This window comes from Cygnus atratus, chromosome 2 (genome assembly GCF_013377495.2).
Source record: "Cygnus atratus isolate AKBS03 ecotype Queensland, Australia chromosome 2, CAtr_DNAZoo_HiC_assembly, whole genome shotgun sequence".
NCBI classification, from domain to species: Eukaryota; Metazoa; Chordata; class Aves; order Anseriformes; family Anatidae; genus Cygnus; species Cygnus atratus.
Window position 1 is genome coordinate 87,327,928 of NC_066363.1, and position 24,429 is coordinate 87,352,356.

The 24,429-nt window shown below is 41.7% G+C and overlaps 1 protein-coding gene across 9 annotated transcripts in view; it reads right to left on the minus strand.

Moving 5' to 3' along the window:
- GRB10 (growth factor receptor bound protein 10) overlaps positions 1-24,429 on the minus strand; it is a 178,470-nt gene that overhangs the window by 147,406 nt on the left and 6,635 nt on the right. For 4 of the 9 annotated variants that reach the window (XR_007707759.1, XM_050708425.1, XM_035552820.2 and 1 more), the window contains one exon: positions 10,979-11,028. The exons of 3 other annotated variants lie outside the window; for them this stretch is intronic. The gene's annotated coding sequence lies outside the window, so the exon portion shown is untranslated. Of the gene's footprint in view, positions 1-7,091; positions 7,172-10,978; positions 11,029-24,429 lie in introns of all 9 variants that reach the window. 2 more of the 9 variants (XM_035552822.2, XM_035552824.2) reach the window with 1 other exon arrangement.

Sequence of the window (24,429 nt, forward strand, 5' to 3'; positions counted from 1 at the left end):
GTGGAAGAATCTTCCAGACCTTTTCCTCCCCTTCTGACTGATGCAAAATAAAGGAAAAGAACAAAAGGCAATCTTTTATCACATGACCAACTGATCAGTTTTTCAAGCATTTTAAGTCTGTTTCACCCAAGATCCACTGTTATTTACAGCTTGCTTTCCTCTGCCTCGATGCTTTTTTACAAGGAAGTTTCCTTCTCGATGAGATTTACATATCAGTCTCAGTAAAGCTTCTCACAGAACTTGGCTGTTTTTGCATCACATGACTGGCTGCAGCATGTTTGACCATAAGACAGACCTCAAAACAAAAACCCGCAGTTGCACACAGAAAGCAGCAAGCAAGTATCAATCAAAGCCATCCACATTCCTCCTTCAGCCTTTCCTGCCCTCTGAAGTTCTCAGGTGGGTCAAAACATTTTTCCTGGATTTTGAGAGTTTGAGAAGCATCATTTCGGAACAAGGACATTAAAGGGGTTCTTCATTTTGATAATTTACAGGGCTTATTACCAACCAACAGTAAACACAATCAGTAAATATTCATGTGTTGCTTGGTGTTCTCCCTGTAGATTTTTTTTCTTTTCCTTAAGAGTTATTGATTAGGATTATCAAAAGCTTTTATTTATACAGTAATGTTCATATTTTTAAAGCAAACCAACTAACTGAGGCCTTTACAGTTATCTATAATATATGTTAGTGAATAAGCACTAGTTTATTTACATTGTCTAATATCACATAAACAGCTGAAGCTGGAGGGCAAGTTTAGACATTTCAATTCAAACAGCACACTACTCACAAAAATGGTATCTCAGAGATACCACAAGAGGTACACTTAAGTGCACAGATTATTCTCAGTATACTCCTTGCTCACAAGGTTAGAACACTCAAAACAAAGACTTTCTGCTTAGTGTCTGCAAAAAAAATTGCACGCTTGTAAGAAAAGATGCATTCCCCAATATCAACAGCACATTAATTCCCTCTCCAAAGAATTTTAGGGTTACATATTCCCAAATATGGTTTATTCTAAAGAATTCAAGTGTTCAAACAATTAAGATAAAGACTCCACAAGTCAGCTGAAATGCAGCGAAGGAGTAAGTAATAATAGTAAGTAATAGCAATAAACAAGGAAACGTTTTATTTCTCAGTCATAGCAGGGTAGGAGTTACCATAGTAGAGCTGGTAAGTGATAACTTATTAAAGCCATGAGTAACTCAACAACACAACTGAGTCCTAGACTACAGCAACCCCAAGCAAGTCAGATGACAGCCAGCCCATCTTCTCATTGCAAAGAGCAGAAGGAGGCAACTGCAGCAAGCAGCAAATACAATGCTGCTCCCGAGACAAACACAAGATGCAGCCTTATTAAAGAGGGATATAGTAAAGAAGTGCAAGAAATGCAAAAGATAACCCAAACAAAAGCAATACATACATCACGGACTGATTGGAACACAGAAATTGTGCCAATTCAGCTTGGAGTACACAACTGGGAGGCTGAACTGGAGTGAATGAGTGCAATGAAGCACTAGCAGTGCCAGAGCATACTCAGCTGCAAAAAGTAGTTGCAGTTTTAAGATACTGATGTCATAGTTACCTCATGTGTATTTTAACACTGCCTCACTAACAAATCAGAACAATCTTATTATAGCAGAGAGACCATTTTGTAATCTCGGATGCATTTGCTGGTATTATGCAACATGCAAGCTCCAAATCTATGGGTGACTGGCACTTCACAGCAAACAGTCAGGGTTGTACCACGTAACTGCCTTTGAGGACACAACTAAAGAGTTACTGGCGCTCTATTCTTGGACACAGACTGGGAATTTCTCTTTTAAAAATGAATAAATAAAATGGAGATAAGAAATGCAGAAATCTTTCTTACCCCCTTAAGCTTTTCAGCCCTTGAAAAACAGTTTCAACTGACATTTTAAAAGCAAGTATGTTGGCCTACTTGCAAAAATCTCTCTCTGGGACAAACAGGGCATAGCTTTTCCACCTAAGCATACACAAAACAGAAAATAAACTTACAGAATAGGTTAATATTTTGTAGAAGAGTTAATGTGTTAATGTGCAATGGAAAGCTGAAGTCTGGCCAACTGATCACATGTTCCATGTGCATTCGTGTACATTTATTTATTGCTATTAGCCTGCACCTGCAGAGAGAAGAAGAAAGAGAATATTCCTTCCTTTGATCCTGAAGGTCACAAGGTGACTGAAATCCCAGCTTAATGAAGACTCTGGTGAGGTTCTAAGTGTCACAGCTTCCATCAACCATTTCAAAATGCAGCGTTGGAAAGCACAGGAAAGAAAACTGAAGTAATACCACCCAGGCTTTATAGACTATGTCAACTTAATTAGAATGGTATTTTGGCAGCACCCAAAGATTACATATCGAAGGCTGGGTAGCAGGCCAAATACTTGACTTGACTAGAATATTTTGCCAAGCCACCTACATTAAGAGCTACTTCCCTGTTCTTTCAGGGTGCCATAAAGGAAATCTGTTGTTTCAGGCCTTATAAGACTATTTAACAGAGGCATGAAACGGTGAACGTCACCAGCACTGAAGGTTAACTAGATACAGGTTAAACTAGAAACATCCCTAGTTAACCTTCAGACTACAAAGCTGCTGAAGGGGAACGTTTGTTCTCAGAGGGTGTAGGCTCCAGATGTAGCCAAAATGCCTTCTGTAACATCTCATCCTACGTACCAATGTATTTTAACCCACAAAACACTTCTACCCCAAGCCTGGAACCCACCAGGTCCAATCTGCATTCTCCCACTCCCGAGGCTGTCCAACTGATACTGGCAGCAGTAGAAAGGAGCGGGAAGACAGCGCATAAGCATCCCCACGCACAACATCGTTTCATAGACTGCTGTACATTGTCTACTGAAACAAATCTATGGCTGTGCTGCGTCCAGAACTGACCACAACTCTACTACAGGATAGGAGAAAAAAAGGCATGTGCCCTATGGAAACAGGGTAGAAAGGAAACAAACCCCTGCACTGTCACATCGCTCAGCAGAGAGAAATGAGCATTGCTTACATGCAATTTATCTTACTCCAGGCTAGCTATCTAGAAGAGGTCTTAGTCCAAACCCCAGCTCTCTCTCAATGACCTCAGGTGGTCCCTTCCAACCTAAATGATTCTGTGATGTGCACATCTGGACTGCCTACTTCTCTCCACTGACTACAAAAGGAAGTTAGAAAACTGGCTCAGATATAAACATCTACAACCTGTACACTCAAAACCTGCCAGAGGAATCCCTCCCCAGGTGCACAGCACTGCAACTCCAAACTCTCAGCACCTTAACAAGACTGACAATAATGCCAAACCCATTCCAAAGCATCCCAACTCAGTCTGTGTTCTGCAGAAGCTGATCCTGACAAAGCTTCAGCTTCTCCCAGCAGCTTTTAAGGTTTAATTTCAATGTATGCGCACATATATACGTGTGTCAAAACACATATTACACACACATTTGAACTCTAAGTACATGATGAGCTTAGCAGCAGCACGGAATACAAAAGAGAATCCCTTCAGCTGACATGGCAGAACTCAGCATTGTGAATGCTCTACCTTACATATATGCAATATATAGCTCAGTACTCTTGAACTTCCTATACTGTTTGAGGCAGCAAAGATGAGCTCTCTGGAAAAAGCCCGAGTTTCAGGTAGTAAATTTCCAATTGCTATTGTTAATTGATGAAAAAGCTATTCAAAAATGTTGCTTTTCTCTTCTTTTGTATTTTGATCTATAGAGGCATTCACTCATTAATAAAATCAGACTTGACAGATGCATCAGAAAAGCCTCTACTTTCATTTCAGCCTCGCTAATCACCAGTACTACTTTATTAAAACTCAGTTTTAATGAGGTGGCCTCATGCAACTCTGATTTAGACAAATCTTTACCACAGGTTTTCACGTTGCTTTCCCTCACTGGAAGAGGACAAATGTTCCCTTCACCAAAAATTCTAATACTTACAGATCTCACAGAGATCCCTAGCTTGTAATACGCTTTTCCCCTTCACATGGGCAGCAGTATCACAGAATTTGCTACCAATACGTGGCACTCTTTTTATGGCTCTGCTGGTCTTCGGCCAATTCTGCTATGGCTTCAAAGCCATCATACATCTGTTTTCTGCAACATCTTTGCCTACATGTCTCTTCTAGTCCATGAAGTCATATAAGTCAATAGCCTAATAAGGCAACAGCATTTTCATGAGAACTCTAAGCTCTTCATTATGCAAAACAAACAAAAAAACAACCGACCAAAAAAAAAGCTTTTCTACCCCAGAACACAAGAGTAGCAGAAGTTTATTGAAGGCAGATGCCTCTCAAGAGCCAGAGTTGAGAAGGCTACTCCACAGGGATGAAGTGCTTTTTTCCATAGTGCAGGAGATGCCGTGGTTCCCGGAGAAGCTTCCAGTTGTAAACCACCCTGGTGCTGTCTCCTAAACTACAGTCATACCATCATACTCTGTTCCTGCTGAAGTGCAACCCTCTGTGTAACAGCATGTTGCCCAATACAGCATTTTGGTAAATTGCAGTGTGACTACTCAGAATGGTGAGGTTAGTGGCAAGAATAACAAGGCTATCATTTTTCCCATGATTGCAAGCAGCAGTACTGGCCAGAAAACATCTTGCAGCTAAAGAAGTGTAGGGTAGTAGAAAACCACTGACAACAGATGGAGAAGTAGAAGAACTAAGCAAATCAAGATAAAAAAAAAAAAACACACCTGAACTTCTCCCGTGGTCTGAGAAATAGAAAATCATGACTGCTTTCTATCAGACTTTGATGATAGATCCCTCACAATCTTTTGATACAGACATCTGTCTAGCAGGTTAAGCCTGTTAAGGTTTAATGCCTTGAGAGATTTTGTTTGTTTTTAAAATGCCTTGGAAGGAGAAGAATTGCTTCACTTTTGTGCCAAGTGCCCTTCCCCGAGCAGAGATCATGCATGCCAAGAAGGACTAGGCTCCTGACCCAGCACTTGGGCATCACTAAAGCCTTCGTTCTCTGGAAGAAAGGTACAACGCGTCTGCAGAGGAAACGATCAGCGAAGTTAACAGATCACCCAACACGGTCAGGCGAAATGAAGTCAGAATGGGATTCCTACTTGTTAGTAATCACAGGAGGATATTTCTTTACACCAAAATGGCTTCATTTGAATGAATGTTTCTGAGTGAAGTTCAGGACATTCTCTGTGATTTGAATCTCTTTAATTTGTTTTTCCCACAAAACATTAGCAAAGGGTCCACAGGCATTAGAAGGCAGTTATTCGTAGTGCTGCCTCAGCAACCCCTTGTAGAAACATGGGGCTGGAACACACGCAGGTGCTCCCCTGCCATCACGCTTCAGGAGCTTATGGAAATAACAGTCAGTCAAGACGCAGCAGATTACCCCCCCTGTCTCACAACAAGAGCTAAACCAGTTAAGAGCCAACAGCAGTTGAGGAAAACCAGCTTTATTTGACACCAAAAAGGACCGAAAAGGCCACGGGGCCTGCTGCAGCACAAAGGCAAAGGGCCCACTACAACCAAGGCCACGCTGCGAGCCACCCATGCATGGCAGCTGGTTTGTGCCATGCCCCTGACTGGACATGCACGTCCTGATGCTGGCACCATGATCATCTTCAGCACACACCTCTCGGGCCTAGCACTGCTTCGGCAGGTGGCAGGTCACCCACATGGGGCTGGCAAGGGAGCGGTTAACAGCACGAATTTCACAAGCCCGCAGTTACAAAACAGATATGAGCAAGTCCTCTGCTGGCAATTACAACTCCAGCTTTATTTTATTTTTCCTAGTATAGGAGCAGATGTTGCAGTTATTCGAAGGTTTTCACAACCTTAATTGTTGACCTTAATTGTTGTTAATCTTTCCCATGCAGTGGAGACAGACAGACGCCACCCGTATTTTCTGAAGAAGATAGTGTCCTGCGGGGTATGAGTAATAGAAGACAGTATTGTCTGCCTTCTCCCTCCTGCATGAAATAGACGGGTATTAGGATTGGCCAGCAGGATGGAAGGAAAAGGACAAATGAATGACTCAGGGGTTTTATTTATTTTTCAGAAGATGCATCTGCTACAACACCGAGGTTTCTTCCCCCCCGCCCCGCGCACAGGTGACTTTTCCAAGCGTCAGCAAAGGAAGTGCTGCATTTAGACTTTAAGACGCCTGAAACAGCTGATACACAAAGCACCCTGTCCACCTCATTGAACACTGTTGAGCTGTAGTACTAAGAAGCAAAGTGTTGTGTTTCACAGGGCAATATTAGGTTTCATAAACAAGTTCTCACAGCGGACAGGAAAGCAGCATTTCGGCATGCGCTTGGGAACATTGCTAGAGACGCACCAGAGCTTCCCAGGTCTCTTCCTTTGCTGGTGGGAGGCTTGCCGGAGACTTGCTCATCTGTGAAAGTTTTTTTACTCCTCTTTTTCCTGCAGAATTTGGAGTCTGTTTTCTAACCAAGAAGTACGTCCCTGCGCCTCTGTTCTGCCAAGTGTACTTGAAGACATTAACTTGGTGTCCCAGTAACCTGAGAAGAGGCAACACTGAAGCGGGACACTGAAGTTCAGACATGAAACACAGGATGTACTGATGCTGCAAAAGGCACTCCTCCTAACCTAAGACATAAGCCCCAAAAGTCAGGATAGGGAAGATCAGTTTCATGTTTATGTTTAGCTTCAGGCAAATGTTCAGAGTGGACTTGGATATAAGACCAGACTGGAGTGGAATCCACTCTCTGTTTTAATGAAAAACAGAGTAAATCAAACGTTTTCTCCCTCTCACTCCAAAACTCACCTTACCTGCAAGAGTCTTAAAGGTTCCTTGACAGTAAGAAAATATAAGGAACCTACATTGCCTAAGGACCATTTTTGTTTTGTTTGCTCATTAAAAAAAGAAAATATATAAGAACAAAATCAGTAAGTCAACCTCCAAAAGCTTACCAGACACCATAAACTAGGCAACTGCTGATAGAAGACATTTTAGGGAAAGTGTTAAAAGACAGAAGTTACTAGAATGGAAAGAATTCAGCCAAGTTTTCTGAACGAAAACATCAAATTGCCAAGCTATTAATTGCTATTTAAACCCTGTCATACCTCAATTGATTTGGACACAGCATGGAAGATGGTATGTTCAGATCAGTTTTCAGAACAGACTTCAAACTAAATCCAGGGAACTGGAAAAGAATCAGGAAATGACTTCTATATCAAAAGAGCTAGTTAAAAGAAGATAAAATAGACACGGATAAATGTGATAGTACGAGGAAGAGTCAGTACAGCTTTTGCAGAAATTATGACTCAAACCTACCCAAGTTTTGTGATACTGTAAGGACAAAGACATTCAGACAGATTTCTGAACCAAGGACTCCCAAAAGAACCTGAGCTGCTGTAGTTTGCAGGAGTGGTTCCCCACCTTAACTGCCTGCTGAAGGATAAGAAATAAGAGGTGGGAGAAAACAGCAAGTTTTTTTCCACAGGAGTTGGCTCAGGAGTCATCCCTGTTGCCATTCTTTTCAATGGATACACAATCTAAAAGATGACAAACAAAAAGGTGATATGAAGTTGTTGGCAACATGAAGTATTCAGACACCAGAGCTGGAACTTCATGCAAAACACAGTGGAACAAACTCGTGATCCTGAACAAACAGGCATCTGAAAGCACAACTCTGATTTAATTTCCATAAATTCAAGCCAATGTATAAAAAGAAAAATAACCCTGTCCTTGATTATCATTGCAATAACTATCAGGAGTCTTAAGTTTTGTTTGAAAGCATCAACTTGATGTTCAAAAGAAGGCAGACTAACTCGCATGGAAATACAGCATTAAGAATTAAGGAATTGCTGCAAGCAAAGCAGAATCATGACAAGCCATTAAACCCAGGGCACACCCACTTCTTGAAAACTGTAGGCTGTTATGACACTAAAAGAGTAAAATAGAATTAGAAAAAGTACAAGGGAGAGGAATTCCTAAAGCAGAAATCAACACATGGATCTTTCAGCTTGGAGAAAAAGAGAAAAGACAACTAAGGGAGAAGAGAACAGATATCATCTCGTCAGTTATAAATGGCACGGGCAAAGTGCCCAGAGAATTGACTATTCCCTCTCAAAAGTCAGAGGTAAGTAAGAGATCTAAAGTGGTGAAGAAATAGATAAGAAACATGACTTCTGAAAAATCGTTTTGATGGGATGATCACACCCATGTGTTAAAATAATTTAGGCTAAGCACTACAGAAAGCTCGTCAAGGGATAGCGATTACACTAATGTAGATGCACAGTCCAGAGAACCTTGTTGTGGATTACTATGAAGCAAAAGGGTCTGAAAGCCGGGAAAAAAACTCTTCTCAGGCTTTCCACCTAAGCAGCTGCTACTGACAGCCCAAGGACACACAAAATTGTTCTTGGTTAACGTGTGGTCTGGTGCTCTACAGCTTCACCCACTGACATAAACAGCCAAAACTATCCCCACTCTTACACAGGTTACTTCCCTTCTTGGAGAGCTTTCCCAAAGAAGCCCTATAACAATTCCGTTTTCAAACAAAGAAACCAAGACAGCCAGAAAGATTTGAGGTCACCAAGCACAGGCACCAGCAGAAGGCAGGTTTCTGAGCCAAGAGCTCTCCAACTCAGGACCTCGCTATTCCCAGCACCCCTGTGCTTGAGGTCATGTCCCCCCATCACAGACCACAGGACAGAGGACTACTTGCCCCTCAGACAGACTCATTAACAGAGTACTTCCACATGAACTTACTGGTGATTCAATTAACACTGTCAGCTCTTTTTTTAACTTAATATTCCGAGCTATGAATTGCAGGAGCTAGACGTGAACCTCACCACTGTCATGACAGAGAGCTGGAGGGACCACCACCACATCACAGAGGTCAAGAAGTGCAGCCTCAGCACCACCACACTGTGTCCTCCAGAAGATACCACACCAGATTTGCACCTTTATTTAAGAGATTTGCACCTTTAACAATTTGGCACAGGCTTAAAAACTGCAGTTGCTAGGCATCCTCCATATAGCATTTACTTTTAACAGCAAGTCCTGCAGACTGCTGCAGTATGCAGAAGGTAGAATACATATAGCTCGTGAGTTGACAAGCACATGCCTAAAAGCTAGCTCTATACAATGCAAAACACGAACTTCTTCACTGGGGTGTCTCCCCCACGATTTTTGTGGGAATTTACTGCACCTGGGATGTGCCGTGTTTCAGCACTGATTATAAAAGGTGCTATTTTCATACCAGGCATCTAGAAAGACTCTTCCTTTAGATTTTCTTATGTCCTGGCCTGAAATGTAAGTATAGGATTTGAAAGAACATGAAACATCCTACAAAAGACAGGTGAAGTCCTCCTGAAATCACAACACAAGTCCAACACTGCACTGAAAGCAGTTAAGAGTCGGCAGTTGAATAAGGCCTCAAACTCTTCTTTTATCAGCTTTTTCTTTTGAATAAAACAAAAAAATGACTTCCAAAATAGCACGAGAGTCACAAAACCAAAAAGATTCTGGCTTTTTCATGTTCCCAAAATAGCTTGCTAGAAAGATATCTACAAAAATCGTTCTAGGTGCGTTCAGCTTTCATCTGGAGCATCATCACAATTCTATCAAACACGGCATATGCATAAGGGTACATCAAGTGCTACCTCATCCACAGCCCTGTTTTGACAAAGAGCTGAGAACTGGGACCGAATGCAACTGATGGCTTCAAAACACTTCAGTACCAGAGGATTCAGGTGCAGGAGTGCGCATGTTCCCTCCCCACCGCCCCATGCACAAATGAAGTCAGATTCCTATAACTTGTCTTGCCGAAGTCTGATCTAAGAGAAGGTGGCAGTAAGCAGCATCACCAAAAGCAAAGCCATCTTGGAGAAACTGCTGATGTGTAAAATAATGTTTTGTTTCAGATGCTTAAACATGCGAGTTATTTATTTTCACTGTACTTCTTGATGGTGGAAAGCAAGCAGCAGCAGCACGTTTCAGGAACCATGCTCCCTCCTCTTCTGTCCCTCGTAGGCAAAGCAGGGGAAGAAGACGAGTCCCTCTGGTCCTCATGTCAGCCGGGTCCCTTCTCCAGACAGGTCCCTCTGCTCTTCATCTCATCCTCAGCACTTCCTCCCATTACCCTTCTGCATGGGAGGGCAAGGCTTGCTAGCTGCGCTGGAGAGGGCACGACACTGCCACTCTCACCTCCCACACCCTGCCTTCTAGGAATTTCCCGTGTGGCTGCTGCAGGATTAGGAGCCATAACGCTATTAAACAGTGCATTATCAAAATCTGAAGAAAAGTACACAAAGCATCCCTGAAGAGAAGGATTTTTATTTTTTTTTTTTAACCTCTGGAAAAGCGTCTGAGGAACACATGGAGGAAGCAGTGTGAAAACTGGCAACTTCGCAAGCAGAACAGTAGGGTTTACTTGCACGTTGCACTCTGCCTACTACTTTAGATTACTGATTGCAGAGCAACAAGTTATTCTCTCCCTAATTGGGTCCCAGTCTAAAATAGTCCTGTTATTTTTAGTATAGTACTTAAGTATCTGAACCGTGGCCTGTACTGCAAAAGCTGGCATGTGTCCCTGGCCATACCAGAAATTCCGATATTAAACAAGAACACACATGCCACATATCTAGGCCAACTTTTGTTCTTCTTCGTTGTCTTTAGTGGGTGACTTTAAAGACTTTAAATGCTAACAGCAGGCCAAAAATGGCACAGGCTTATTCGCTAATCCTGCATTTAAAGCCTCTCTACCAGCTACTGTGTGACAGAGGAATCAACGCAGCAAGAAAAGAGCACAGAGCGGGATGGTGGTGGAGGGCTTGATAACATTGATTAATTTTTTAAAAAAGTCAATTTGCTCTTAGCAGGATAAGGTATAGATAGAAAATGAAAATGGGAGCATTTCACTTCTGTTTTGCGTATTACAAGTCTGCACAAGTTCTGAGGCACTGGAAGAGAGAAGAAACCATAAATGTATGCTGTAACTCACCCCTCTTCTGTTCCCTTCCATACAGCACATATAGTATTGGTAAGTTTCAACTATAAAAGAAACAAAAGGCCTGTGTTAAACCTGTTTACACACACACAGAAGGAGGATTATGTAAGCTGTGTCTAACAAACAATATGCTACTGCAGAAGAAGCAAGAGAAGATCAAAGCAAGACTTGCTTGTGTTTCCAAGTCAGTCGTCCCACTTTCCATCAGAGGGGTGACAACTGTCCTGCAACGTGATAATTCTGGGGCACAAAGAGCAGAATAAGATCTGGAATAGCCTCAGGCTGTTCCAATGAAGATTCTACCTGCCTCATGAGCTTACTGCCTCTTAGCTTGGGCTATCACTGTAAATTCATTTTTGTTAGACAAGGAAGAACAGGTTTCCATGAGGAATTCACTCTGCCCTTTTATCTTGCATTTTGGAGAAAGGAAGTCAACTCCCTGGAAGAACTTTCAAGAGAAGATCCTAACGTGAAAGGAGACTGCCAGCCAAAGATTTGTTAGTGTCTATTACCATTAGACCATCTGTTTCTTGAAACTGTACGTTCCTTTTCAGAAGGCTTCTTATTTTATGAACAGTTTTATTATTGTTCACTGTCTCCACTCCATAAGCATCCCCTTATCCAACATGTTTCTAGATCTGGTTATGACACATGCCCAAACCTCTAGTTAATCGTATGATTATCTAGTCATTTGGGGTTCATCGGTATACTTAAGTACTTTCCATTTTAAACAATTCTAGTCTCAGACAGCAGCAGAAGCACCACATATAAAACCTTATAAAGCTTCTGAATTATGGCTGAGCTGATCAGAGGCACCAACTAAATGATGTTCTCAAACCCAAATTTGACAAAAAACAGCTAATGTGAAGATTCAACCTTTAGGCATTCGCCCATTAACCTTTCAACGGGCTGATTCTGGATGAAGGAACTCGCCTTTGTATTTTAAGACAGCTTTCTGCCTTGCTCCCTTATCACCAGTTTTTAATTGGCTTCCAGTTAATCCTCAGATCCTAGACGTCTAGTTTTGTTGTTGCCTGTACATGGCCAAAAGCAAGCAACAGTTAGTTGTTCTCCCCCATCAGCTACACAGGTCATACCAAGTCCCTTCACCTGCACTACAGTGCAGCACTGAGAAGAGCAATAGCCTGAAGACAGTTATTGCAATACCAAAATTAGTGAAGGTGAAACAAGAGACATTAAAAAGCTAAATAAATAAAGACTCAATTCTACAACAATAAAATAGTGATCAAGGAGGTTAGACCGCTCACCACTTTCTCAAGAAAGCTACAAATAAGAAGGCCAAGACAAACGAACAAAAACGCTAATACTGGTGATGTTACCAAGGAAAAAAATAAAACAGATCCAATACTCTGTAGATAAAAACATTCTCTCAAATTAGCTGGTTTTGATTAAATTCAGTCATGAACACGCTGATCAGTTTGGGTTTCTCTTTAAGCTTTAAACTATTAGCAACTATTTTTCAGAGTCCATAGAGGATTGATGAGGTAACAGAGGCTGGAGAAGGACAAACTATAATATCTTGAAGAAGTGGGAGGGGAAAGGAGTGGAAAGAAGAACCTGAAGAATGATAATTGTTGCTTATTTGCACTAGGATTGCTGTTAAACCCAACTGTTAGCACTAAGAAGAAAATAAGAGATCAGAATCAACAAAAACTGATTGTTAATGGGTAAGCCAGGTCAAACCAGCTCAACTTCCAACTATGGCAGAACAGTATTTCAGGAAGACAGAAACCATAGACACAGAAACTTGAAGTTCGCAAAAACATGTCAAAAGATGCAATCCACATCTTTATGAAAAGTCGGAAAAATTTTGCCATATAGTAAACAATTAAAATGACCATCTTATGGTAGATTGGAAAGGGACTGGTAACTGTATGTACTTACTCGCTCACACGGAAAGACTCACAAAATAGTCTGACATGCCAAATAACCTCTGCAGAGACCTGCCCTGCTCCCACACTATTCTAATACTAACACTGTAGATAACGAAGGAGAAAATGACACTCATTAAACTCGGGGAAGCTGCTAATTTAGAAGAAACTGCCAGCTTGCTGGAAGACTGAATTCAAAGTAAGTTTTACAAACTGGAAAATTCTCTGTTGAGAAAAAGGCAAATACCATACCGGAATGTATAGAGGAACATATGTGAGAGGCATGAAGTAACAGTTCTGTTCTACTCATAGCTGATAAGGCTTCCAGCATGATGCTGTATCCAGTTTTCAGCAAATTTCAAAAAAAGATCAACTGGAAAGACTCCAAGCAAAAGCAATACGAACATCACAGAATTAGAAAAACATGACATCTGGGAGAAAAAAAAAAAAAAGAATGAACCAGAGTCCTGGAGTTTAGCCAAAGAGAAAGTAAGGGTCAAGATGATATCCTTCAAACATATAAATGCCTGCTGCAAAGAAATAGGAAAGAGTTCTCCATGTCCACAGCTTTCAGAACAAGAAACAGAAAACAGAAAAAGCAACAAAGAAGATTTAGGGAAACATCACTGGGTGGAGTGGCAGTGAGGGTGTGGTGTGAGGGTATTGAGGAGAGAGGAAAGAAAAACACCAAATCAAAATTGCTAAAAGGAAAAAACCAATGAGTCAACAGACAGACTGTCTGGAGAGTATGTGGAGTTTCCCTATCACTGTCACCAAACTGTCCAAAAAAAAAAAAAAAAAGAAAGAACACCACAGCTATACTTCAGCTTTTCATTGAGTAGTTGACCTCTCTAAAATCTCCTCTCCAGATCTAGGACTGTGCTGTGCAAGAAATACGCTTAAAGCCAGTATGTTGCATCTCTTTCTTATAAGGACATTATCCAAAAATGAGAATGCCAACAAGGTGCATGCCAGCTGTAACTTTCCAAGCTGAAATACCTTCAAAGAAAGCCAACCCACTGCAAACTGCGTGTGTTAAAATATCTTTTTTAGAAGTTTAACCGATGTACTTGCCTCTTGACACAAGGACCCAGCTATGTCCCAACACTACAAACAAACCAGAAGCTGACAACAAAGAGGCGTGCGGCCCCACAGAGAGAACAGCATCGGGAATTTTACTCTTGAGTCTCTGTTTTGTGTCCTCCAGAGTAGAAACACCACTTTGCCTCCACTGCCCTGAATGTTTTTTATAAGCTTAGCCACAATCTACGAGCTGCAGATCAAAATCATGAGGTTTCACTGGCTGTCAGGTTTTTGACAGGTACAAAGAGTGGTGAAATTTCTTCTTCCAGAGGAGTGTGGAAAAAGATTATCTATATATGGCTACTACAGCACAATTAACTGAAGTTAGCACTGCAAGATGCAACCCTACCACTCTGCAGCTTGGCATTAACACTTAGCAAGCGGGTCTGAAGGTTAGGAAAAGAAGAAAAACCCACACCTCAGTCTTTTCAGTGTTTTTTGCTCATGAATCATGAGCACTGAGCTGTACCCATCAGCATATACCAAACCACATTTATATTTGTTCTATGTAAATCCCTGGGGAATATTTAGGGAAAACAAACTCTGATTAGACATAGCTGCAAGCACTATCATCTTACCCAGCCAATTTTCTCTCCCCAGCTCCCCCCACATACACCACAGCTTGCCTTCCACCATTTACAGCAATGGAAGTAGCCTGGGACGTGCATTTTACAAATCTCCCAAATGCGCTACTCCTGGGTACAAGACTTTGCTTAGACTTTAACCATGCAACTGGAAGATATTTGAGGAAGCCACAGAGGCTTAAGGGTGGCTTTGGAATTGCATTTGCTTTATATCATACAGTGTCAAAAATAAAGTTATTTGCCATCCTTTCTTGAGTACAGCAGAGAAAGATGCTGATTCAGGGAAAAAAGTTAAGGCTGTTTAATGGAGTTTTTCTTAGATCCACCAACCTGATCTAACCGCTTCTTGTTTTAAGAAATAGGGATTTATGTAAATATCACAGCAACAGCAAGGAGGATCTGCGAGTTGAGATCAGGTTTCTGTGCACAGGAGGGGCCCGCTGTGGATTTACCAGATTAGCACCAGTGCCTTTCCCTCACTATCAGGAACAACTCCCCGCTCCCTGCTTTGCATCTTCACAACTGTCGATACCAGGATCTTGGAGTCCTAGGTTGACAGTCTGCAAAGCCAAATTATCAGTCCTTCCTAAAGAAGGACAGGGCTGGGGGAAAAGAAAATAGTCATCAATAGGTGTAGACATTTTAAGTCAAGATAGCTGAGCAACCATTGCCATTTCATAGAGTTTAAAGGTGCCATCGCTTGCATTCAGACCAGAAGCATTTTTCCTTAGCCACCTCACTGTGTGGTAAACCCTGAGATTCTTGGCTGTCCGAATTGCCACCAGACCACAGGACATGGCAAATAAACATCTACTCAAAAGTGACACTTGTGGTTTAGAGCAGGACTGAAGTCAGGCCAAATTTTAGATGTGAATTAGCTACCTGTATCGCAAGTGGGATGTTTACCACACATTGTGGTATAAATACTCAGATCTCTGCTGCTTTTTTTCTTCTTCCTAACACTTCCTCCACATTTGAAAAGGCAATCATCATCTCAGAGAACTTAATTTCCACAAGCTGGGATGTAGAAGAAAGTGCAAAGCAATGCAGTGATCACACTGGTAAAGCACTGCTCCCAAAAACACAGAGCCCCAGCAAGGGCTCCAAGAAAGAGGGCAGCTTTACTCTGAAGAGATGATCAGTTCTTGGCATTGTCACAGCCATGGTCTGGCCACCCCATGAGCTAAGACTCTCCCCCATCCCAGCTCCCATACACCACATCATTTTTACCTGAGGGCTGGGGGGAGAAGCCTGCTTTACCTTTTCCCTGTCCCTCCGTCACTGGAACTACCTACATAACCATGGGTATCAGTCTGATTCCTTCTCCTCTCACATTGCTGAGAAATGGGTGCGCTGGAAAAGTCAAGTCAATTAACAAGCTTGAAGCTGTGTCAATATTGCCTTCATGCCTTCTTTCCTAGGCTCTCAACATGTCTCCCAAACACTCTCCATTAGAGTAGCTTTCTCTCCTCCCCTCCCTGCCTGCTGCTGCGAGCTAGCGTTGTATCTATTTCTTTTCTTGCAGTAAGAATGACAGTAAAATGCCAGGAAACATTTCTAGTTGATGTTCATTTACATCCAAAAAAACACAGTGAATTTACATCCTTAATTATATTTCACATCTTTAGCCTCTATTCAGTTTTTCCTCCCTAACGACAAGATGGCTCAATCCTTTCTTATTAGATTCCTTGGTGGGAGCAAGGATACTTTGCAGCGCTTTCTGCTGGAAGATGGCATTGCAATTCAAAGCTTTCTTGGTTAGGTCAGTTTTCTTTTTAAACTAGTGGATTTCAGAGACAGCACCTCAGGTGCAAGTCCTGAAGTCCATTGGTTTTCTAGGAACTTCATTCTGTGTTGCAATGGTACCAGGTAGCATAAGTTACCTAGTCACACCAGCACTTTTTAAAAAGGACACCAGAAGACTGGAAGAAACTGAAGTTCTCTCCTCCAAACCCCCTGACTCCACACATGGTTGTAGCACTGTAAGGCTCCCAAGGTATCACAGAGCCTGATGGACCCCAAAGCCTTGCTTAAAAACCATCTCAGATTCACAGTCGGACACAGACGAATTCTGTGCAAACAGCACTGCTGAAAGGCTTCCACATAAGGTCCCAGCAGTGCCAACGAAGTGTCCAATGAGTGTGGGATGTGGACAGTTTTAGTTTTAAGGAAACACAGGGGGATATGCTCCATGAAGGGGCCGCAAAATAAAATACAGTCGGAGTACTACTCCACTTCCTAATCCAGTAAACTTCAATTGAAACCATGTTGATGATGCACTAAACCTGACTTGCACAGATGGATGTTTATCACCCTAGGAGAAGCAATGCATTCTTCCTTTATCCTTTTCCCTTGCGTTCCCACCTTCAACACTACATCAGTTGTGGGCTCTATCTACAGATTAGTTCTAAAGCCTTCACCAAACTCCAGTGCACCACTGAGCTACTTCAATGCTCATTAAAGAGCATTGCTCCTCCATGAACAAGTCTTCGATATCCATAAAATATCCCAGAAGCTCTGTACTTTCTGTACAGGGAATCTATATTCTCTACCACAAAAACTTGCTTTGACTTAGTGTCAGCACAGCACACTAACAGTGCAAAACACAAGTGGAAAACTGCTCTTACTGCAAGATCTTTTCTTTTTTTGGCATACCTATTGCCTTTTCAAGACAGCATAAACTTGCCTGGATTCAGTAAGAACTACTGGAGATGAGCTCTGTTTTGCCTTCAAGAGGGACTGATGCGGGAAGAGATTATTAATCTTTCAGACATTTCCTCTTCTACTTCACAACATTGCTGCTTACCACCAACTCCAGCTCACTGCAGTTAGTCACCACTGGGGACTTCTGGCAGCTCTCCCAAGGCAGAGATGCGCATACCCCACCCAGGCCTGGACCTCCAGAGAGAAACGGGGTGTTTGGGTAGCAGGGAGGGGGGACAGCATGGCCACAGGGCTGCTGAGAGCATGACAGCGACATTGCTGAAGAACTGCTTGGAGGCAGCCCTGGCTGAAGGACGGGAGGGGAAACAGAGAAAGCTGCTTTGAGAACCTCCCCTCTTTCCACACGGCAAGCCAGGATTTCAAAGAGTTTGCAAGCTCCTTACACAAAGCACACATTCTTTGTCTGGCCTCAGACAATTAGGGCTGCAGACTCAGAGGATACTCACATACTCACACGAAGAGGTGAAGTAAGCGCAGCTACTGGATGAAAGCATCGCTGCCCACACAGAGCAATGATTTATGGCTCAACCATAGATTTAGGTAAAAATTCACTCTGACCACACCGCTTGAACACAGATCTGTACTCAAACATTGACTTTAGACAAGCCACAGTAAAAAAAAAAAATAGAGGAAAGTCCCATGGATGCTTCTCTCTGGCTGGGTAAGTCCTCCCGCTGAATCACTGCCAAAGTCATTACAGAAATGACACGGCTGAAGTCAAGCAGACAAGTTGGCTACATCTCCGTTGAGAAGAGGAAGAAACCTGGCATTTGTATGCAGCCATGTCAGTGTGCCATAAAACTACTTCTGTCATTCGTGACTTCCTTCATCTCCATAGCCCAAAATCTGAATACAACGATACGAAGGCATTGAAGCATTATGAGCAGCATTTGTTATAAAACCTGACCTTCACTCAGTAGCTGGTAAGCTAGTATAGAGCATTCAGGATACAAGGGGTGGCAAAAACATTGAATATGCATTTTTCACTCTCCAAATTACTTCACAAAAAGACAAAACATGATCTTAGACTGAGGCAGACCCTTGTGATGAAGGCTCAAATCAGATTTCCTCCTCAGAGCATCCAGGAGTTTTCATTCAACAGTATAGGTACCTAGCCTGAAAGACTGAGCCAGTCAAGTAGCTCAACATTTTTGGGGTTAAACTTATAGCAAATGCCAGATATGTTTCTGAAGAGAAACAACATTTACCACTGTGCAATCAAGAAGCTAAGAACCCAAATTCCTGCTCTTCACAAATTCTGCTCAGCAAAACAAAACAAAGCCATGATCTGTCACCCTCCACCAAAAATGATTCCATATTTACAAAGTAACCAAAGATGATTCTTCACTTTTACCACAGGCAAGAATAGTAACTGAAATTACTAAAGAAGCATCTTATTTTGCTGTTCTTTTGTGGGTTTTCTTTTTCATGCTAAAGCATATTAGCTTTAGCAAGGCTGAGAAACTTGCAGCCTATCAAAGGCATCTCCTCAAGAGTTGCAGGAGTTTATGAGCAAGATCTGCTCAACAACCAAGACCATTTCCTAGTAGACAAGAGCGGTCACCTCTAATACCTTTATCTGACTTTTGCTGTAGAGACCCCTTTCCATAGGAGCTGACTGGCTGAACCAGCTCGCAGGTAACCCTGGGACTGCGAAACTCCAGAACAGTGAAGATGTTACAGGAAAAAAAACATTTTGGCCAGTGACCCTGAAACAAGCACGTTTTACCACAATGGGCAAGTCAATCCAATCTGCAACGTTCCTCATAGCATTGAGGTAAGTATGAACAGCTATTACGCTCAGTATTTCTCATAATATGAATGATGATGGATTTATTACCAGTTACTTCCTCAGTGTTTCTGATTTACGATGATCATATAATAAGATACAGCCACACATTACTTGCATAATCTTCCGAAACTGCGGATGTGCTATTTTTCTTTTTCAAACGTACAAAGCAATAGTAACATTTGTATTATGGCTGAGTTGCTCAACCAAAAATCCCCACCTAGCACTGACACATTTCACATTCATTTTAAGAAAGCAAAATGCATGTCAGTTTTCTAAAAAAGTCTGAAATTAAGACACTGTCACTCAGATCCACATTTCAGGGCTGTATGCAGATCAGACACATAAGGTTAACTCAAGTTCTTTTCTCTAAACCCACACACACTGAAAATAAATAAAAAAAAAAGACTCCCTTCCATAGGTAACCCTTGCAAATTCAGCCAGCCTCTGGAGATGCTGCAGAAAGCCAGATCTAGTCAGCAGTTTGTTTGCTTGCATAGCTCTGTAACATTTGTTGAGATTCACAGGGGGTGGAAAAAAACACAAACCTATATTGGGTCTTCAAAAAAAAAAAAATCAGAAGGCTTCCCTGGCTGAGCTGGCTCAGCAGCAAGTCAAATTCTGAATACCAAAAGAAAAGGAGACCCATTCTTCTATTTTATATTTCCCATTTCTTCCCTTCCTTTTCTTGGAAGGGCATCTCTTTGGCTGCCCCACTGCATAATTCCAAAAGCTGATCCCATTCTCTAATGCAGAAGAAAATCAATTCACAAAAAAACAAGCATGCAGAGCAGCTCTCTACCTGGTTTGGGAGTCAGCCATGAGAACGCATAGCGAATGAGCAAGATGGCACAAGATAAGAGATGTGTTCTGGCAAAAGCGACATCATCTTTCAGTGAGCTCTTCGCATTCCTCACACCTTTTGCCTCTTTTCCAGGGGAAAAGCTTCTTCAACCTTTTCACATCTGCAGATTTTTCACAACAGAAATTTGCATTTCAGCACTCTAAAAAAGGATAAAAGTGACTTGTATCACTTCTGGCTGCGCACTAGCTCCATGAAGCTGTGCTGAGAGCTGCCAAATTGACCTGATAGGTTACTTCACATGATCTAAAGAATGTCATCTTAGCTCATCTTATTTTAAATGAGATAGACCTGGGGAGCAAACCTTGTAAGAGCTGAACTGCTGGACATTCAGAGGTCAAGAAGTTCTCAGAAAAGAACACAAGCAAATCTGAAAGTCAGTTTGTCAGAGCACCGAACTCCTTCCTTTGCTTTGCTTTTCAACATCGCCCATTTTACAAACACCCATGAGAACTTCCCCAACTGCTGGGAACCGGAGTTGAACCACTTGCAAGTAAAACAGGATAACTCATATGTTTACTAAAATTAGCTAAGGTTAAGAGGCTAAGACTAGCAAAGCATCTTGCAATGGCATTCTCTACCCAAGACAGTATCAGCAGGACTTTTTTATTTACTTTTATTTTTTTAAAAAGGTTACCTGATGATAACTGAAAGTGTTATCACACACCTGAACTCAACCTGTTACGCACAGCATCAGCTGAAACATCCTTTGCAACACTCCTCTGACTTTCCAATTGTCAACAATGTAATCACCTTCGCTAGCACAGAACTCCACCGAGATTTTTTCCTGACCTTCTTAATGTCATCTCCAGAACAAAAAACGCACATTAAATACAAAACAAGCCTCAGCACACACTGGAGATGCTAGCAACCCAAAGAGCATTTGCACTCCCTGCAGTTCAGCTCATAGCCTCCTTGTTCTACTCCCATTAAGTCTTTTCAAAAAGAAAACCAATGTCTCCTCTGAAGACATACATTAAGCGTCATGACTATGGATAATGCTATAATATCCTACCAATTAATAATATCAAAAGCTATCAGTTTATGAAAGTCACATATAATCTGTGATTCTATTTTGATCAGTCATAGAGAATAATAGGCTATTTTGATCGCTTTCCCCTTATAGAGCCTTCACTAAGAACCATCACTTAAAAACTGAAGCTAGGTATCTAGCAGCCAGGACAAAAAAAAGAAAAAAAAGAAAACCCCCACACACTTTCAGCCTAAACTTTTTGGAGTTTAGGATTCAAGGATGATACACTTCATCACAAAAGAAAACAAAGCCAAAACTTAAAGCTGACGAGCTTTTTCATAAATTGTTAAAAACACGCATTGTGTGTCTAGAGTATGGATCTTGACGTTGAATCTGCCTCCAGCGTAAAATGTAGTGGCAAGTAGTATTCTGTTCTTACAATTATCCTGCGCAGATGCTTTCCTCTGCGAAACTGTTTACTATGCTCCTCACTGTGACCAAGTACAGTAACTGGAACATCACAGTTAAAGCAAGACAAGAAAAATAAAGCAACCTGACCCACTGCAAAAGTGTTTGCTGGCACTTGAGCCTTTGTTCTGTAAAACATCAAGGCTTGAATTCTGACATAATCCCCTGACATCTTGGATGATGTCAGCACAAGCAGCTATTAGAATGAAGAATGATCACCCACAAGACATTAATTCGGGAATAATCAATGGCCTTGTAATACATATTCCTCCCTTAACATTCTCCTAAATGGACTTAAATACATTTGAGCCAGAAGGGAAAGCAGGCCTTTTAAGAAAGGCTTTGGCACAAATATAAAATACCACAAGCTTCTGAATTTTTAGCTTCTCAGGCTCCCTGAAGCTTGTGCTTTGATAGAATAAAAGCTACTTATTCCTTTTCAAGGATGTTCAGAGCTTTTAGCAATACACTAAGCAAGACCAACCTGTAGACTTAATACTTCCCCCAGTCCTTCTCTCTTCCCCCTTCCCGAATTCCCATTTAAGGGGAACCTTCTCCTATCTAAATCTCTGCCTTGTAGTTTGGCATAGATGAACGAACGTCATGGGGTAAATGGAAACAAAAAAGGTCGTTTCCCAGCCCATTTACTCCCCCACATTTATTTTGACTCTTGAAAGCTTCTAGTCCAGTCCCTTTTAACATGTAACTATATTGTCCTACTGTCTTCTATTAAAATTGAGATCTGGGAAAGTTTTCTAAGTTTTTCCTCTAGAAAAGGATCCAAATCCCTGCTGCCAGTTAGTTCTGAAATCTGAAGCACTCTACAAACACATGATGCACACAGATATATAGCCCAGTTGCAACTCCCTGATCAGGAATATGTTTAAGGGTCCATCTGTTCTGTAACAGAAACATCCACAGTGAAGCAAATTCAGGTAACATTGCAAGAATTCTGTTCCCCGTTGTTTCAAAACGGACACTAGCACTTGAAGATGACCTAGAAATAAAGTTAATCAAAGGAAAAAAAAAAAAGCTTTGAAAGCTTACTCTGTGCTACGAACCAACAAAATGAGTTGTGATAAAGCTGCAGCCACTTGATCAAGTCATCATAAACACAGAATTTAGATCCCAGGCATTGAAAGCAGTCTCCAAGTGTTCATCAAGTGCTAATCTCCACCATGAAGTCTCTACGGACTTTCAGATTCTCCCTGCTTATTGATTTTCTCAACAGGGATACATAATAGAAGAATGATAGTGGTGTCATGGAGTATTATCCACCCTTACTTATCTGCAGCCTTCAGCATCCACAGGCTCAGGCTTCATAGCAACCATTCATTTTCTCCAATCTAGCTACTAACACAAACTCTGCAGCAGTAAGCATGAAGGAAGCATAGGAACTGTGCTCTGAATTGACTTTGTGAAAAAATGTAGAAATCCCTACTGCCCCTAGGGAGAAGAGCTCCTTCCCACTTTGCTATAGGTTTACTCAAGCTGGATGGCATGGCATTTCCTCTAGGGTTCGCCTGAGAGGAAAGTCATTTCCTATTTTTGTCCTGTTGAGAACCAGAAGAAGCTGGCATTGGTCAAGGCTGGGAAGAATCAGATGCCGGTTTGCTAGTGCTTTAACCAAACATATGTTTACAATTACTCCATTCATCATGACCTGCCTGTGTAAAACTGCCTTTTTGGAATTTGCCCATGTTCATTGGCTTTGGCCTCTGAAAAAAGCTGAAACAGACTCACTAAGAAATACACTCTTAAATTGACCGACAAGACCGTCCAATAGCTAATATTCTAATCATTAACACAACTGTTGGGCATTAAGATCAATGTATCGGCTATACTTGTTGCTGTTGGCCTACAGGCAACAGCTTAGCAGCAGGAGGGTTAGATAATGGGAAAACCATTTGCAGTCTTCCCCTGGAGTCCAGCACAAGAATATAGCAGAAATAGGACACTGCATTTCTTTCTCAGATACTCTATAATACCAGCCCACAAAAACAGAACACAGACAGTCACAACGTTCCCCGTAAACTTGTCTAAGGCACTCATCACCTCTGCATACACGGACCACAACTATCAGCATAGTCCCAAAGCATCAAGGATGTAATCACTTGCCAGAAATGACTTAAAGGTTTCTGAAAGGCTTGGGGAAGGAAGAAGTCCCTCACGTTAATTTACTGTATTACTTGCAGTTCAGTTTTTATTATTTGACTTGCTGCTTTCAAATGTGTTGCCAGAAGGTTGAGGGAGGTGATCCTTCTCTACTCAGCCCTAAGGCCACATCTAGAGTGCTGGGTACAGGTCTGGTTTCCCCAGTACAAGAGAGACAAAGGACATACTGAAGCACCTTTGATATGAGAAAAGGCTGAGAGACCTGGGGCTGTTCAACCTGGAGAAGAGAAGGCTCAAGGCAGATCTTACCAATGTGTATGAACACCTGTCAAAACAAAGAAGAGGAGGCAGACTCTTCAAGGAATGAAGAAGAGTCACTCTTCTCAGCAGTGACCACTGACAGGACAAGAGGCAACGAGAACAAGTTAACTTATATGAAATTCTACCTCAACACAAGAAAACACTTTTCTACAGTGAGGGTAATCAAACACTGGAAGAGGTTGTCCAGAGAAGATGTGGAGTCTCCATCTGTGGAGCTACTAAAAACACAACTGTTCATAGTCCTACTCTACCTGACCCTGCTTGAGCAGGAGGGTTGGACTAGATGATCTCAAGAGGTCCTTTTTAACCTCAACAATTCTGGGAAATCAGATAGAGAAAAAAAAATATGAGCATTTTTTCCAGTTAAGTTTGAGACCGTGTCTTTTCCCACTTTGTCCTTCCCCACTTCACACTTTTTTTTTTTTTCCAGATAGAATAAATAAGATTTCTCTCAAGTTGTGAGGTATATTGGCTTGGACTCCTAAGCTGTGGAGTTGTGTTCATAGCTTCCTGTAGGAACTCATATCATTAGGCATCCACGGTGCAAATCCATGCTACTGGATAAGGTCTCCTGCTCTGCTACAAAGACCACTCATTTAGAACGACCAGTCTTTATGATGGTCAGGTTTTGATT